The sequence below is a fragment of the Gorilla gorilla genome, chromosome 12 (genome assembly GCF_029281585.2).
Source record: "Gorilla gorilla gorilla isolate KB3781 chromosome 12, NHGRI_mGorGor1-v2.1_pri, whole genome shotgun sequence".
Lineage (NCBI taxonomy): Eukaryota > Metazoa > Chordata > Mammalia > Primates > Hominidae > Gorilla > Gorilla gorilla.
Window position 1 is genome coordinate 140,371,497 of NC_073236.2, and position 13,396 is coordinate 140,384,892.

Below are 13,396 nucleotides of genomic sequence, written 5' to 3' on the forward strand. Positions count from 1 at the left end.
CCGAAAGTCTGCCAGAGTTCCCGGAGGCTCCTGATGACGGGTAAATTGGCACATGCTTCACTCAATTATTCCACAAGCCCTGGGGGTGAATGAGACACAGGGCCTGCCCTCAGGGAGTTCCCATCTAGTCAGGAAGCTGGGAACAAACCATTCCAACTGGGGTGAGAAATACCAAGACCAGCTTGGCCAGTCTGCAAGTACTGTGGGCTCTGTTGACTCTGCCGGGAGGTCAGGGAAGGCTTCCTGGAGGAGGTGGTGCTTCCGTAAGGCCTATGGAGGGTGAGTGGGGGCTTCTAAAAGCAGTCCAGGCAGTGGGAGTGGTCTAAAACGGCCTGGAGAGAGAAAGCCAATGGGGCCGGGGTGCTGTGGACCCAGGGTCTCCTCTCCAGGGGAGGGTTTGTTAGGAAGGTGTGAGGCTCGAGGCAGGAGGTGGGGGACGTGATGGAAACACCATGGAGAAACTGGTGTGGGCTGAAGTTCAGACCTCAGACCCAAGTCTCCCACTCTGATCTCTTTCTACTCCTGAGGGACCTCAAGGGCGGAGCCCGCCCCTCCTCCTTCCCGGCATAAGCATCAGGTCAGCTGCGGTGGAGAAAAGGGTCCCTTGTGCTTGGGAAAAAAGCAAGCATTCCTACACGTCCTGACTCTCCCCTCCCCTCCCCTCCACTCCCTGGCTCACACTGGGGGCCTCCGGGTGCTTGCTCATGGCATCTTGGTCCCACTACCGCCACAGATGTCCCTTTTGGGAGTAATCAGTGGCCGTCCAGGGCCTTGTCCACCCTCCAGGAGCTGAGCAAGAATCACCCGGGCTGGTGGGCCTGTCTGCTCCCCTGAGTGAGACTCCCCAGGAGGCTTGAGATTATCTGAATCTTGGGGCCCATGCCTGAAGCCCACAAACTTTCTCTGCCTACCAAGGGCCCCTCAGGAACGCTGGGTGAACAAATACAGAGCCAAGGAGTTGCACAGCCAGAGTCCCAGTGTGATGCTCAGCCCATCAGTGTGTGATGGAAACAGAGGCCCAGAGAGGTCAGGTGACCTGCCCAGGGCCTTCCAGCCCCCACACAGCTGGGACCAGGATCCACAGCCCCCAGCCCAGAGTGCTGGACACCACACTTCAGGGGAATTGACGTGCTGACCTCACACCAGAGAGGTCCTGCTAGCTGCCAGCCTGGGGTTCCCCCGCCTGCTGCCCACCCCTTCAACACCGATAGAGGGACTCACAGGCACGACGGTGGGACCTTGCAACTGCAGACACAAAGCACACCACCACCTGAGGTCCAGGGTTGTGATTTGAATCCTACCAAGTGCCCATCAGGCCTTTCCCAGGTTGCAGGGAAAACAGGACCCCAGCCCCCACACAGTCCCTGGCCACCTGCTGCTCATGGAGACTTGTCTCCCCACCTTTAGGAAGGGTTTCTATGTGAAGGTTTTTGCATGCACTGGTCTGAACGCATGTTCACAGCCCTGCAAGGTGGGTTTGATTCTCATCCCCATCTTGCAGGTGAAACAGGTTCCCAGAGTCTGAGTAGTTTGCCAAGGCCACACAGCCAGGAAGGGGTGAACCAGGACTCAAACCCAGGTCCTCTGACTGCCACTTTCTCTCTCTGGGGGTCGGTACCCCCAGTCCCTTCCCTCTTGGTCTGTCGGAGACTCAGCAGAGACACCAGGTGAAGGCTCAGTAAGCTCAGGTGCTTGATGGAGACCTGGGGTCTTGTCACTGTCCTGCCACCTCATCCGCTGGCTTTGAAACTATCCGTGCTACTTCAGGCTTCCCCAGAGGTGTCTAACCTGGCCCCAAAACTCAGCCACCCCACCCTAGCCTCTGGGGGCTGAGGCAAGGGCTCCTCTTTTCTCCACACAGAATGGGCACCCTCTGAGGGCCTAAGGTAAGAGGTGGTCTCTTTCTAAAAGGCCTGGTGTCTAGTTAAGCTCTGGGTATCTTCTTAGCTTTGCTTTTTTGGGGGTCTCATTCAGAGAGGAGATTTGACAGCCTCTCTGAAGACACAGAAGTGAATGGCAGAGCGAGAAGAGGCTGTACCCCCCACCTACCATGACTTCCTTATTAGGCACATGGGGAATGTGAGGCCCAGTGGGTGAGAGGGGCCTGAAGGGGCACAGCTGGGACAAGAACCCAGAACTCCAGCCCCCCAGTCCAGGGCCCTCTACTGCCCAGGCTGTGCAAATGGGGCTGGGACCGAAAGATGGGGACATTCAGGCTGGGAGGCGGGCTTGCTGGCCAGCCAGCCCAGGGGCAGCACAGGCACTCGGGCAGGAACTCCCCAGGAAGTTTGGAAACCTTCTTTCCCTAGGATCTCAGCACCCTTTTAGATCCCGTGCAGATTGTCTTTCTGTTAAAGCGTTTTGAGGCACGATGGCTCACGCCTGTAATTGCAGCACTTTGGGAGGCCGAGGCTGGCGGATCACCTGAGGTCAGGAGTTTGAAACCCACCTGGCCAACAGGGCGAAACTCCATCTCTACTAAAAATACAAAAATTAGCCGGGTGTGGTGGCGCACGCCTGTAGTCCCAGCTACTCAGGGAGGCCGAGGCACGAGAATCGCTTGAACCCGGGAGGTGAAGGCTGCAGTGAGCCAAGATCGCGCCACGGCACTCCAGCCTGGGCGACAGAGCAAGACTCCGTCTCAGAAAAAAAAAAAAACAAAAAACGCTTTGAGAAGCTGCAGAAGCGGCTCTGCCTTTGACCCCGAATGGGCATCTTTACTCGGGTCCATCATCCCCACAAAGACAGGAAATCTGATGCCAAAAAAAAAAAAAAGTCATTCCAGGTGTCAGTAACCAGGCGCTGCCTCCAGCCCCGCCCCGCCCGCCGCCCCGCCCGCCGCCCCGCCCGCCGCCCCGCCCGCCGCCTGCGCCAATCCCCGACGGGCCAGTCTTCCAGCCCCGAAGCGGTCACCTCCTGACCTCTAGTGGCGAGCGCGGGGAACTGCGCCCCGGCTCGTCCGCCCGCCGAGCCCGGGCCGTGCATGCCCTGCCCGTTGTTCCTTCGCAAGCCGAGTGAACCTCCCGATGCATGGACTCTGGCTGTCGTCGACGCAGACTCTCGTGCACTGCTTAACCCCGTTTTGCTGCCATGTGACGGCTGCAGACACTGTCCTCAAACTGCAGTCCCACAGACAAGTTTTGTATTTTGGTCTGACCTACCCGAAGGTGTCCTTTTTAAGTCTTATTTGTTAATATTTATAATGACATATAATCCAAAGTAAATGGAAACTTCATATTGCGATCTCATTGCCTTGGCGAGACTCTCACCTTTTAATAGATTTGAAGGGGGTGGGGGCGGTGGCTCACGCCTGTAAGTCCTAGCACTTTTGGAGGTCGAGGTGGGAGAATTGCTTGAGGCCTGGAGTTCGAGACCAGCCTGGTCAACATGGAGAAACCATGCCTCTACACACACAGACACACACACACAATGACAATTAGCCTAGCGTGGTGGCACACACCTGTAGCCCCAGCTATTCAGGAGGCTGAGGTAGGAGGAGGAGGATCGCTTGAGCCTGGAAAGTGGGGATTGCAGTGAGCCGAGATCACGCCATTGCACTCCAGCCTGGGCAACAGAGGGAGACCTTGTCAAAAAAAAAAAAAGAAAAAAAGAAAAAAAGAAAAAAAAAAGATTTGGAAGGGTAGGAGGGGAGGTTGGAAAGACGGAGGAAAAGGCAACTGAAACCTACTCCGGATATAGTCTTGTTACTCTTCACCAGGAACCCATTTGAGGTGGGCCCTCAAGTTACAGATGGGGAAACTAAGGCCCAGAGAGGTTAAAATACTTTTACAGAATCACACGGCTGGTCGATGGCAGAAGCAGGATTCAAACTGAGGCAGCCCAAGACATTTTGCACCAGGACCTGTCGACCATGCTGTTGTCCACTCATCCAACAAACAGCCGTGGAGTATTGACTAACGCCAGCCCATCTGAGGCTCCAAGAGTCGTACATTTTGGAAGGTAATTTAAGACATGTACTGCTTAGGTTTGGAGGGAAAAAAATAAACCTTCCTAACCACAGATTAGTGTATTAGGACTAGTAGCAATCCCCACACTTTATATTTTCATTCCACCTTGTTAGAAAATGTCGATCAATTGTTGAATACAGTTTATTGTACATCATTCTTTAGGTCAGAAATTTCTCAAGATAAAAGCCTTTGCTTTCTAACATCGACTAACGAAGAAAATGTATGTCATTGAATATGCAAACCTCTCAATCTCTTTCCTCTATGTCCCCCTTCAGGGTCAGGGTCAGGGTTTAGGGTCGGGGTTAGGGTCTAGGATTAGGATTAGGGGTTAGGGGTTAGGGGTTAGGGTTCAGGCTTGGGTTCGTACTAGGTCCGGGTCCAGGTCCGGGTCAGCGTTTCGCATTTAGTCAGGGTTTGGTGTTCGGTTTTGGCCGGGTTAGGGTGGGTTAGGACTCGGGTCATAGTTTTGGGTTGGTGCGGTCGGCATCCGTGCTGGAATTTCCTTTCTGGCTGTCACCGTGACCGTAACCTGTATTCTGGTTCCACTGCTCTCCCCTGTTTAATTATCAGGGCTCTTTTCACCGCTGGCTCCACTCATTGCTCGCTCCTCCTGCTTATCTCTCCTGTCCAATCTGCAGAGCTCGCCACCTTCTTGTTCCGCCCTCTTTTCCCTAACATCCAATAGCAGCCTTCTCCGCAGTCCTTGCTCCTACCACTCCTGTCTCTTGTCCAATCAGCAGGCTTTACCAATGCTTACTCAGCCCACTTCTCTCTCTTGTCCAATTGGCAGGGTCTCCTCAGTGCTCGCCCCACCTACTTCATGCCCGTCCAATTGCAGGATCTCAGTGCTAGCCCCGCCCGCTTCTCGCTCCTATCCAACCAGTAGAGACTCTACCAGTGCCCACCCTGCCCACTTCTCTTTCTTATCCAATGACAGGATCTCCTAGTGCTCACTCCGCCCACTTCTCTGCCCCATCCAATCAGCGAGCTCTGCCAGTGCGTTGCGTTCCTGTCCTTTGGGGAGGGAGTCCGGGGTCTCTCGGGGAAACGGAAACGCAGGCTCAGATGTGCGGGTCCAGTTTCGAGGCAAAGCGGACAAAGCGCTCTTCCAGCACACAGTGGTTTTGTGGGGCAAAGGCCACGCGATTCCGCAGGCCCTGACCCTGCAGGGACTCAGGATGGCCCTGGGCGCTTTGTCCGGGTGGAGCAAGGGGTCGTGTGCGGGCGGCTGCGCAAATGGCCCCGCCGGCACCGCGCAGGCCCGGGTATGGGGGCAGCCTGGGGAGGCAGCGCCTGTGGGTGCCGCCCACGCCGAGAGCTCTCTGCCTCCCCGAGCACTCGCTGCGGACTCCAGGGCACCGTGCACCGAGTGCCATACCTGCTGTGCGCACAGGGGCTCGGCTGGGCTCCCGCTCCCTCTCTCGGTGGAATGAGCTGTCAGAGCCGCCTCTGCGCTCTCCCGTGCTAAAGGAATGGAAGCTGGGCTCCATGCCCCGGGAAAAGGGTGTTTGGCGCCACCAGCGACTGGCAAACCGGTTGCACACCTGCTCAGCTGTCAAGCTCATCTGAAGGACAAGTCCCCCGACCCCCAAACAACAAAACCTCCAGCCCGGCTGGAAGGCGGAGCTGTGGCTGCTCATTTGCAATCCGAGGTCACTGTGTGGCAGGGCCAGGAGCTGAGCTGGAGACGAGGGCATCGTGTGGCAAGAGGAGGGTTCAGTGAGTATATTTGAGAGGTGAACCAAGCACCAGGATTTGGGGTGTCTTGGATTAGTAGTAATGGATTGTTGGTTCAGACGAAAGACCTGCGAAGAAAGCAAGAATATTTGGATGGCCCCGTGGCAACAGCCTTTGCAGCCAGCAGGGCTGCTCTTGCTTGCTGGGAAGGAGACTGGCACCCGGACGGAGTCTCACTAAGCCTCCCCTCCCATCTCATCGCTTGCAGAGGGACGTGAGGAAAAGGGGCCTCCACAATCCCCAGAGACAATCCAAGGACCGTGGGAGCCGCTGGCCTTAGCCTCGGACTTTCCTGGAGCAGAGACAGTTTCAGAGCCACTGGCTGCCAGGTACTATCATCCCATGGCCATGGGACCAGCTCGTGATCAGTTCCTTTCCCTCCTCAGATGGAGACTGGAGCGTGGAGTGGGTGTGCCGGTGCCAGGGCCCCGACACGGGGACAAGGTCAGACCCCAGGGATGGGGAAGCCACCAGCAAGGAGCCCACGTCAGGGACTGGGGTTGGGGGCTTCCTCTGACCCCACACTGCTCCTGCACCCTGACTCATCACCTGAGTTCATGTCTGTTTTGCAGAATGAGGGGACAGACTTCGAAGGAAACACATGCAGGCCTGACACCTAAAGAGAAAGCCAGCTGTCCCTGTGGTTTATTTCTAGTATTTTGTCTGATTGCTTTTCAGTGAGTCAGTGATAGCCAACGTCTTTAGTTCCTAGTACGTACCAGTGCTGTTTGAACACTCTCCCTGCACTCTGTGCTCTTCCTATGATGAAGTGAAAACTTCATGTAAGGACAGGAAAAGTGTATCCTGGCCAGCTGTGGGGCTGGATCCACGCGGGGTCAGCCCATGGCATGTTTGGCCATCACACCATGCTCACTTCTGCTCCTTCTTTTCCTTGTACTGTTATGACATCAGCGTCTCTTCTGAGACCACCTGTGCCTGCTCATATTTAGGCCTGATACTGCCCAGGTGTGTGACCCTAGGCAGGTTCTCAAACGTCTCACCTGTAAAATGGAGATGGTACTAGGACCTTCCATGGGGTGGTTGCGAAGGTTAAGCGGGGGTGGTTAGCCAAAGCCTAGGAGCATCAAGGAGCACCACTGAGACACAGTGAGTATTTGTGGAATATTAATTCTTAATTCTTTAATAATTCTCTAATGAATTATTTACTTAATTCCTTTAGGATCAATCATCATTTATTCAGTCAACTGTTAGGCTCTAATCATTTTCAGTTAGGTTAGACATAGCATAGGGTTATGACTGTTAGGGTTAGGGTGGGGATTAAAATTCTATATGAGATTTGGGTTGGGAAACAGAGTCAAACCGTATCATCAGTTCAATATTTTATATTAAGAGTTACAGAGATGTTGAACTCATATTCCTCATGGAGGTTAAAAACTCTATATGATGGTGAGAAGTTGTAGTTAGAAAATTTATTTATTCTATAAATTTATCTTTGTACACTAAGGATCCGTATTCATTAAACTAAAATAAAATATTCTGAGAACTGTGTGATGTGACTAAGCTATGACCGTACCAGCTCATTTAATCCTTACCAACTGATAACTATAGTGCCCACATTTTGCTCATGAGGAAACAGAATTAGAAAGATAAAACGTCTTGCCTAGACTCCCAGCTAGCAAGTGACCTATGCCAGGCTTGAGTCTACGGACAGATCTGAAGTCTTGGACTTTTAATTACTATTCCTATTCAAGTCTATCATTTTGGATGTATTTTCTGGGTGACAGGGTGAGACCCTGTCTCAAACAAAAAAAGAAACCCAAAAAGTTTGTTTGTGAAGAAGGAGGAAAACTAGTTTTATGTGGTGTCATCAAGAAGTGAGAAAGGAAAATGTCTTGATCATAGAGCATGATCTGATACTTTAAAAGTTGCCGAGAGGTCAAATAATGAAGGCAGATGGGACCTTTTGAGCTTACTGGTGACCTTCATATGAGCAATTTCACTGTTGGAGATGAAGCCATGTTGGTGTTCAGTTACTCAACATTATTCAACATCCCTTCATGCTAAAAACTCTCCATAAACTAGGTATTGATGGAACGTATCTCAAAATAATAAGAGCTATCTATGACAAATCCACAGCCAATATCATACTGAATGGACAAAAGCTGGAAGCATTCCCTTTAAAAACTGGCACAAGACGAGGATGCCTTCTCTCACCACTCCTATTTAACATAGTACTGGAAGTTCTGGCAAGGGCAATCAGAGAAAGAAATAAAACATATTCAAATAGGAAGAGAGGAAGTCAAATTATCTCTGTTTGCAGATGACATGATTTTATATTTAGAAAACCCCATCGTCTCAGCCCAAAAACTCCTTAAGCTGATAAGCAACTTCAGCAAAGTCTCAGGATACAAAATCGATGTGCAAAAATCACAAGCATTCATATACAGCAACAATAGACAGAGAGCAAAGTCATGAGTGAACTCCCATTCACAATTGCTACAAAGAAAATGAAGTACCTAGGAATACAACTTACAAGGGGTGTGAAGGACGTCTTCAAGGAGAACTACAAACCACTGCTCAAGGAAATAAGAGAGGACACAAAACAATGGAAAACCATTTCATACTCATGGATAGGAAGAATCAATATAGTGAAAATGGCTATACTGCCCAAACTAATTTATAGATTAAATGCTATTCACATCAAACTTCCAGTGACTGTCTTCAAAGAATTAGAAAAAACTACTTTAAATTTCATATAGAACCAAAAAAAGAGCCCGTATAGCCAAGAGTACCCTAGGCCAAATGAACAAAGCTGGAGGCATCACGCTACCTGACTTCAGACTATACTACAAGGCTACAGTAACCAAAACAGCATGGTACTGGTACCAAAACAGAAATATAGAACAATGGAACAGAACAGAGGCCTCAGGAATAACACCACACATCTACAACCATCTGATCTTTGACAAACCTGACAAAAACAAGCAATGGGGAAAGGATTCCCTATTTAATAAATGGTGCTGGGAAAACTGGCTAGCCATATGCAGAAAACAGAAACTAGACCTCTTTCTCACACCTTATGCAAAAATTATGTCAAGATGGGTTAAAGACTTAAAAGTAAAACCCAAAACCATAAAAACCCTAGAAGAAAACCAAGGCAATAGGGTTAGGGTTAGGGTTAGGGTTAGGGGTTAGGGTTCGGGTTAGGGTTAGGCCAGGACCAGGATCCCAGATCACCTATCCCATCACCCTGAGCCCATGTCCTTCACATGCTTCTCTCTCGCATCATCTTTCCAGAAGTATCTCCTACCTAATCTGACCTCCTTTGGCCTCTTCTCTATATTTAATCAAAGAAGTCTTTTTAAAGAACAAATGAGTTACTATGTTACCTGCCTAAAGCCTTCCCTTGCTCCCCACTGCCTTAGGGTGAAAGACAACCATAACCTTTGTCCTCACCCCCCCACCTCTTGGGCTTCGTCTCTTCCCCTTTGTCTCCTTTCATACTGTTAGCTCATGCTCCTGAATTAATTGGAACTCCCTATTTATGACGTGTCTTCTCCCAACTGTAATCCTTTTGCACATGCTGTCCCCTCTGCCTTTAACACTCTTACCAACCCTGCTGCATTTGTCTGTTCTTTTTTAGGTTACCGAGTAGATCTTTCTTTTTCCAGGTAACCTCCCTGGCTTGCTGGCCTCCAGGGTAAAGTAATCCCTACTGAGTTCTCTGGGAGCAACTCTATGCTGTTATGATCTGTGTTACCACCAGTTTCTCCTGGCTCCTGAGAGAAGGCTGGATATAGAAGATAATGCTGCCATCCATTAGGAGAAAGGGAATGCTGTATGGAACCCAGCAGTTCTCCAGGACACCTCTTGGTACTTCCACTGACCACAGTAAACGTTCATAAAAAACTAACCCAACCAACTAAATAACCAACAAAGGCAGGACCACTAAGGGTTTGGACCCTTCAGGAATGAAGGTTTTGATCACCCTACTGGTAAAAAGCCAGAACAATGGAAGGGTGGGCTCAAGGCAAACGGAACCTGGGATGAATAATGTAAGAAGGAATTTATGAATATTAACTACAGCATTGTGACCAGTTACAGAAAGAGAACTATAGTAGTGATACAGTTTTTTCTCCTTGTTTGTATGTGTATGTCTATCTGTATCTATGTCATCTATCTTTCTATTTATTAATCTATATGCACATTTTGTTTTGTTTTGTTTTGAGAGGGGGTCTCGCTGTATCACCCAGGCTGGAGTGCAGTGGCGGATCTCAGCTCACCACAACCTCTGCCTCCTGGGTTCAAGCAATTCTCCTGCCTCACCCTCCTGAGTAGCTGGGATTACAGGCATGCATCACCATGCCCAGCTAATTTTTGTATTTTTAGTAGAGATGGGGTTTCACCATGTTGGCTAGGCTGGTCTTGAAATCCTGACCTCAGGTGATCCGCCTGCCTTAGCCTCCTAAAGTGCTAGGTTTACAGGTGTTAGCAACTGCACTCAGTCTGTTTTGTTTTAAGAGATAAGGTCTTGCTGTGTTGCCCAGGTTGCCCTCAAACTCCTGGGCTCAAGAGATCCTCCTGCCTCAGCTTCCCAAGTAGCTGAGGTTACAGGCACAAGCCACCATGCCTGGCTAGCATATTTGTTTTTATTAACTAATTTTTTCTTTTGTTTCCTCTTTTATCCTTGTTATTTTATAGAAGGATTATTGGCAGGAGCTTGTAGGTTATAAACTCTTCAGGCAGAACTGCCAAGGAATAACCTCACTCAAAAGATGGGTGCAGTGTCTGTTGGGGCTTCCTATCTCCCCTCTGTGGGAGAAGGGGAGAGGGCCTTGTGTTAATATGAAGGATGCATTGAAACTTGTTATACAAAAAATATACATTTATTAATGTAGTACAGAAGACTTAATATCTGTAGAAGAATGTGTGTGGATGCTGAGCAACAAAAGGGGTGGCTGGGCCAGTGAGAAGCTATTGACACCTGGTTAGGTGCAGTGTCAGGTAATTCCAGCACTTTCGGAGGCCGAGGTGGATGGATCACCTGAGGTCAGTAGTTCAAGACCAGCCTGGCCAACATGGCAAAACCCTGCCTCTGCTAAAAATACAAAAATTAGCTGGGCATGGTGGCGGGTGCCTGTAATCCCAGCTACTTGGAAGGCTGAGGCAGGAGAATCACTTGAACCTGGGAGGCAGAGGTTGCAGGGAGCCAAGATCGTGTCATTGTACTCCCGACTGGGCAACAAGAGTGAAACTCCATCTCAAAATGAAAAAAGAGAAGCTACTGACTCTCAGCTCCAAACTGAGCCTTCCATACTTAACTTGGCAATGGTGGGACTGGAACTGTCTGAATTACATTAGTTTTGCCAGCCGGCTCCTTGTTAGGGGCTGTCAGGCAGACAAAGATACACTCCTTTCTGTTGTCTTTGTTGTTCATGCCAATGTCATCTCAGCAGTGTCATTTCACTTCCAGTTTCCAGTTTTTTCCACACTCCTAGAATCAGCTTCATCTCTCTCTTCAGAGGCTCCACTGGGCAGTGCTCCCCCGCCAGAGGTCTGGGTCCCAGCTCTGCAGAAGCCCTGATCTGAGCTCCCAGGAGCCAGCCCCAGCTGGTCTCTGCTCAGGTGTCTGGGTTGCAGGTCCTGGGGGGTCCCTCTGTTGACCTTCTAGGTTCTCACAACCTAATCTCTTACTATTGTCCCCAGTCCTTGAGGGGGTGCCTGCATCCTGCAGTTACTTTCTCTGTTACCTCAATGTCTTCCTTTGCTTTTCTAGTTCCCTGGTAGCCACCAATTTCCTGATATTAAATTCTTTCCATTTTTCTTTTTATTTTTTGAGATGGAGAATCACACTATCACCCGGGCTGGAGTGGAGTGGTGCTATCTTGGCTCACTACAACCTCCGCCTCCCAGGTTCAAGTGATTCTCCTGCCTCAGCCTCCTGAGTAGCTGGGATTACAGGCACCCACCACCACGCCCAGCTAATTTTTTGTATTTTTAGTAGAGACGGGGTTTCACTATGTTGGCCAGGCAGTCTCGAACTCCTGACCTTGTGATCTGCCTGTCTTGGCATCCCAAAGTGCTGGGATTACAGGCATGAGCCACGGCATCCTGCCTCTTTCCATTTTTCTAACTGAACTCTTAGTGATACAAGATAATGCAGAGTTCCTTCTCACACGGATCCTACAGTCCAGTGGGAGAGACAGATATTAAGCAAATAATTACATTTAATTATGTTGAAATAAGTGCCATGAAGGAAAAGTACAAAGTTTATTAGCATATTAAAGGCCCTGAGAAGTTCTGCAGTAAATAAGCCTGGTTAGCATTGTTTAGGGCAACATCTCCTTATTTTATTTGACCAAGAAACTTCATGGTAAACCTATTAGCACCCAGCAGAGTTAGCGTGCTACATAGTAGTGCATTGTGCAAATGGAAAAGGGAAGTCATTGAAGAAATGTGAGCTGGGGGACTTGGAGTGTGAGCATTTGCCATGTTCCTCCAGTAGCATCCAGTGGGTTAGGGGCATCTTAGCTGCAGGATTCCAGTCATAGGATCAACTGACAATTCTCCTTGCTCTTTTCTTTTCTTTTTTTTTTTTTTTTGAGACAGAGTCTTCTCTGTCGCCCAGGCTGGAGTGCAGTGGCGCGATCTCGGCTCACTGCAAGCTCCGCCTCCCGGGTTCACGCCATTCTCCTGTCTCAGCCTCCCCAGTAGGTGGGACTACAGGCGCCCGCCACCACACCTGGCTAATTTTTTGTATTTTTAGTAGAGACGGGGTTTCACCGTGTTAGCCAGGATGGTCTCGATCTCCTGACCTCATGATCCGCCCGCCTCGGCCTCCCAAAGTGCTGGGATTACAGGTGTGAGCCACCGCGCCCGGCCTCTCCTTGCTCTTACTCTAGCCCCATGAGGCACCTTTCTGGTCATCACCGACTTACTGAGTAAATTTCCCTATAGGGAGAGGATGCTCTCATTCACCAGCACAGATGTTCTGGTCTACCTGGCAGTTTCTTTCTCATTATAGAGCAAGGTTTCTTGACCTAGGTCTTTAGAGGGACCATCCACCCCTTAAGACTATCTGCAAAATGTGTGTGTGTGTGTATGCATGTGCGCGTGTGGGCGCACGCGTGTGTGTGTGTGCATGCATAGACATTTTTCCGGCAAGAGGGTCCATATCTTTTGATATTCCTAGTGGGAGTGTGACTTCAGAAAAGGATAAGTTTAGGAATCACTGCATTAAAGGAAAATGTTCTATTATTTGTGTATTGATCTCCTGTGAGTGTGGTCACTGTAAATGGTTTCTTCTCCGTCTGATCAGCCTTGTGTTGACTCACCAAACTGAGGTTCTGGATCCTCCAAGGTACCTACTCCCCTGGCTAAAGGATGAACCAACCTTCTTGGACCTCAAGGGATCACTCCCCTCTAGGCCATTGCCTGTGCCATTTCCTCTCGCTGGGAAACCCTCTCCCCAGGCCTTGTGGTCAACTCCCAGTTATTCTTCAGGTCTCAGCTTAGAAGTCATTTCCTCCTTGAAACCTTCTCTGACTAACCGCTTCGGGATTTGATAGCCCTTATTTGTGCTCCCACAGCATCCGTCCCACCTCTCTGGGGCCCCTACTTTCCCTTCCCACAGGACCATGTTCTTCCCTTCATTGTGTCTGTTCCATGATACAATTAACTGTTTATAGTACTTCTCTGCCACTTTTAGAATGCAAGCTCCACAAGGAAGG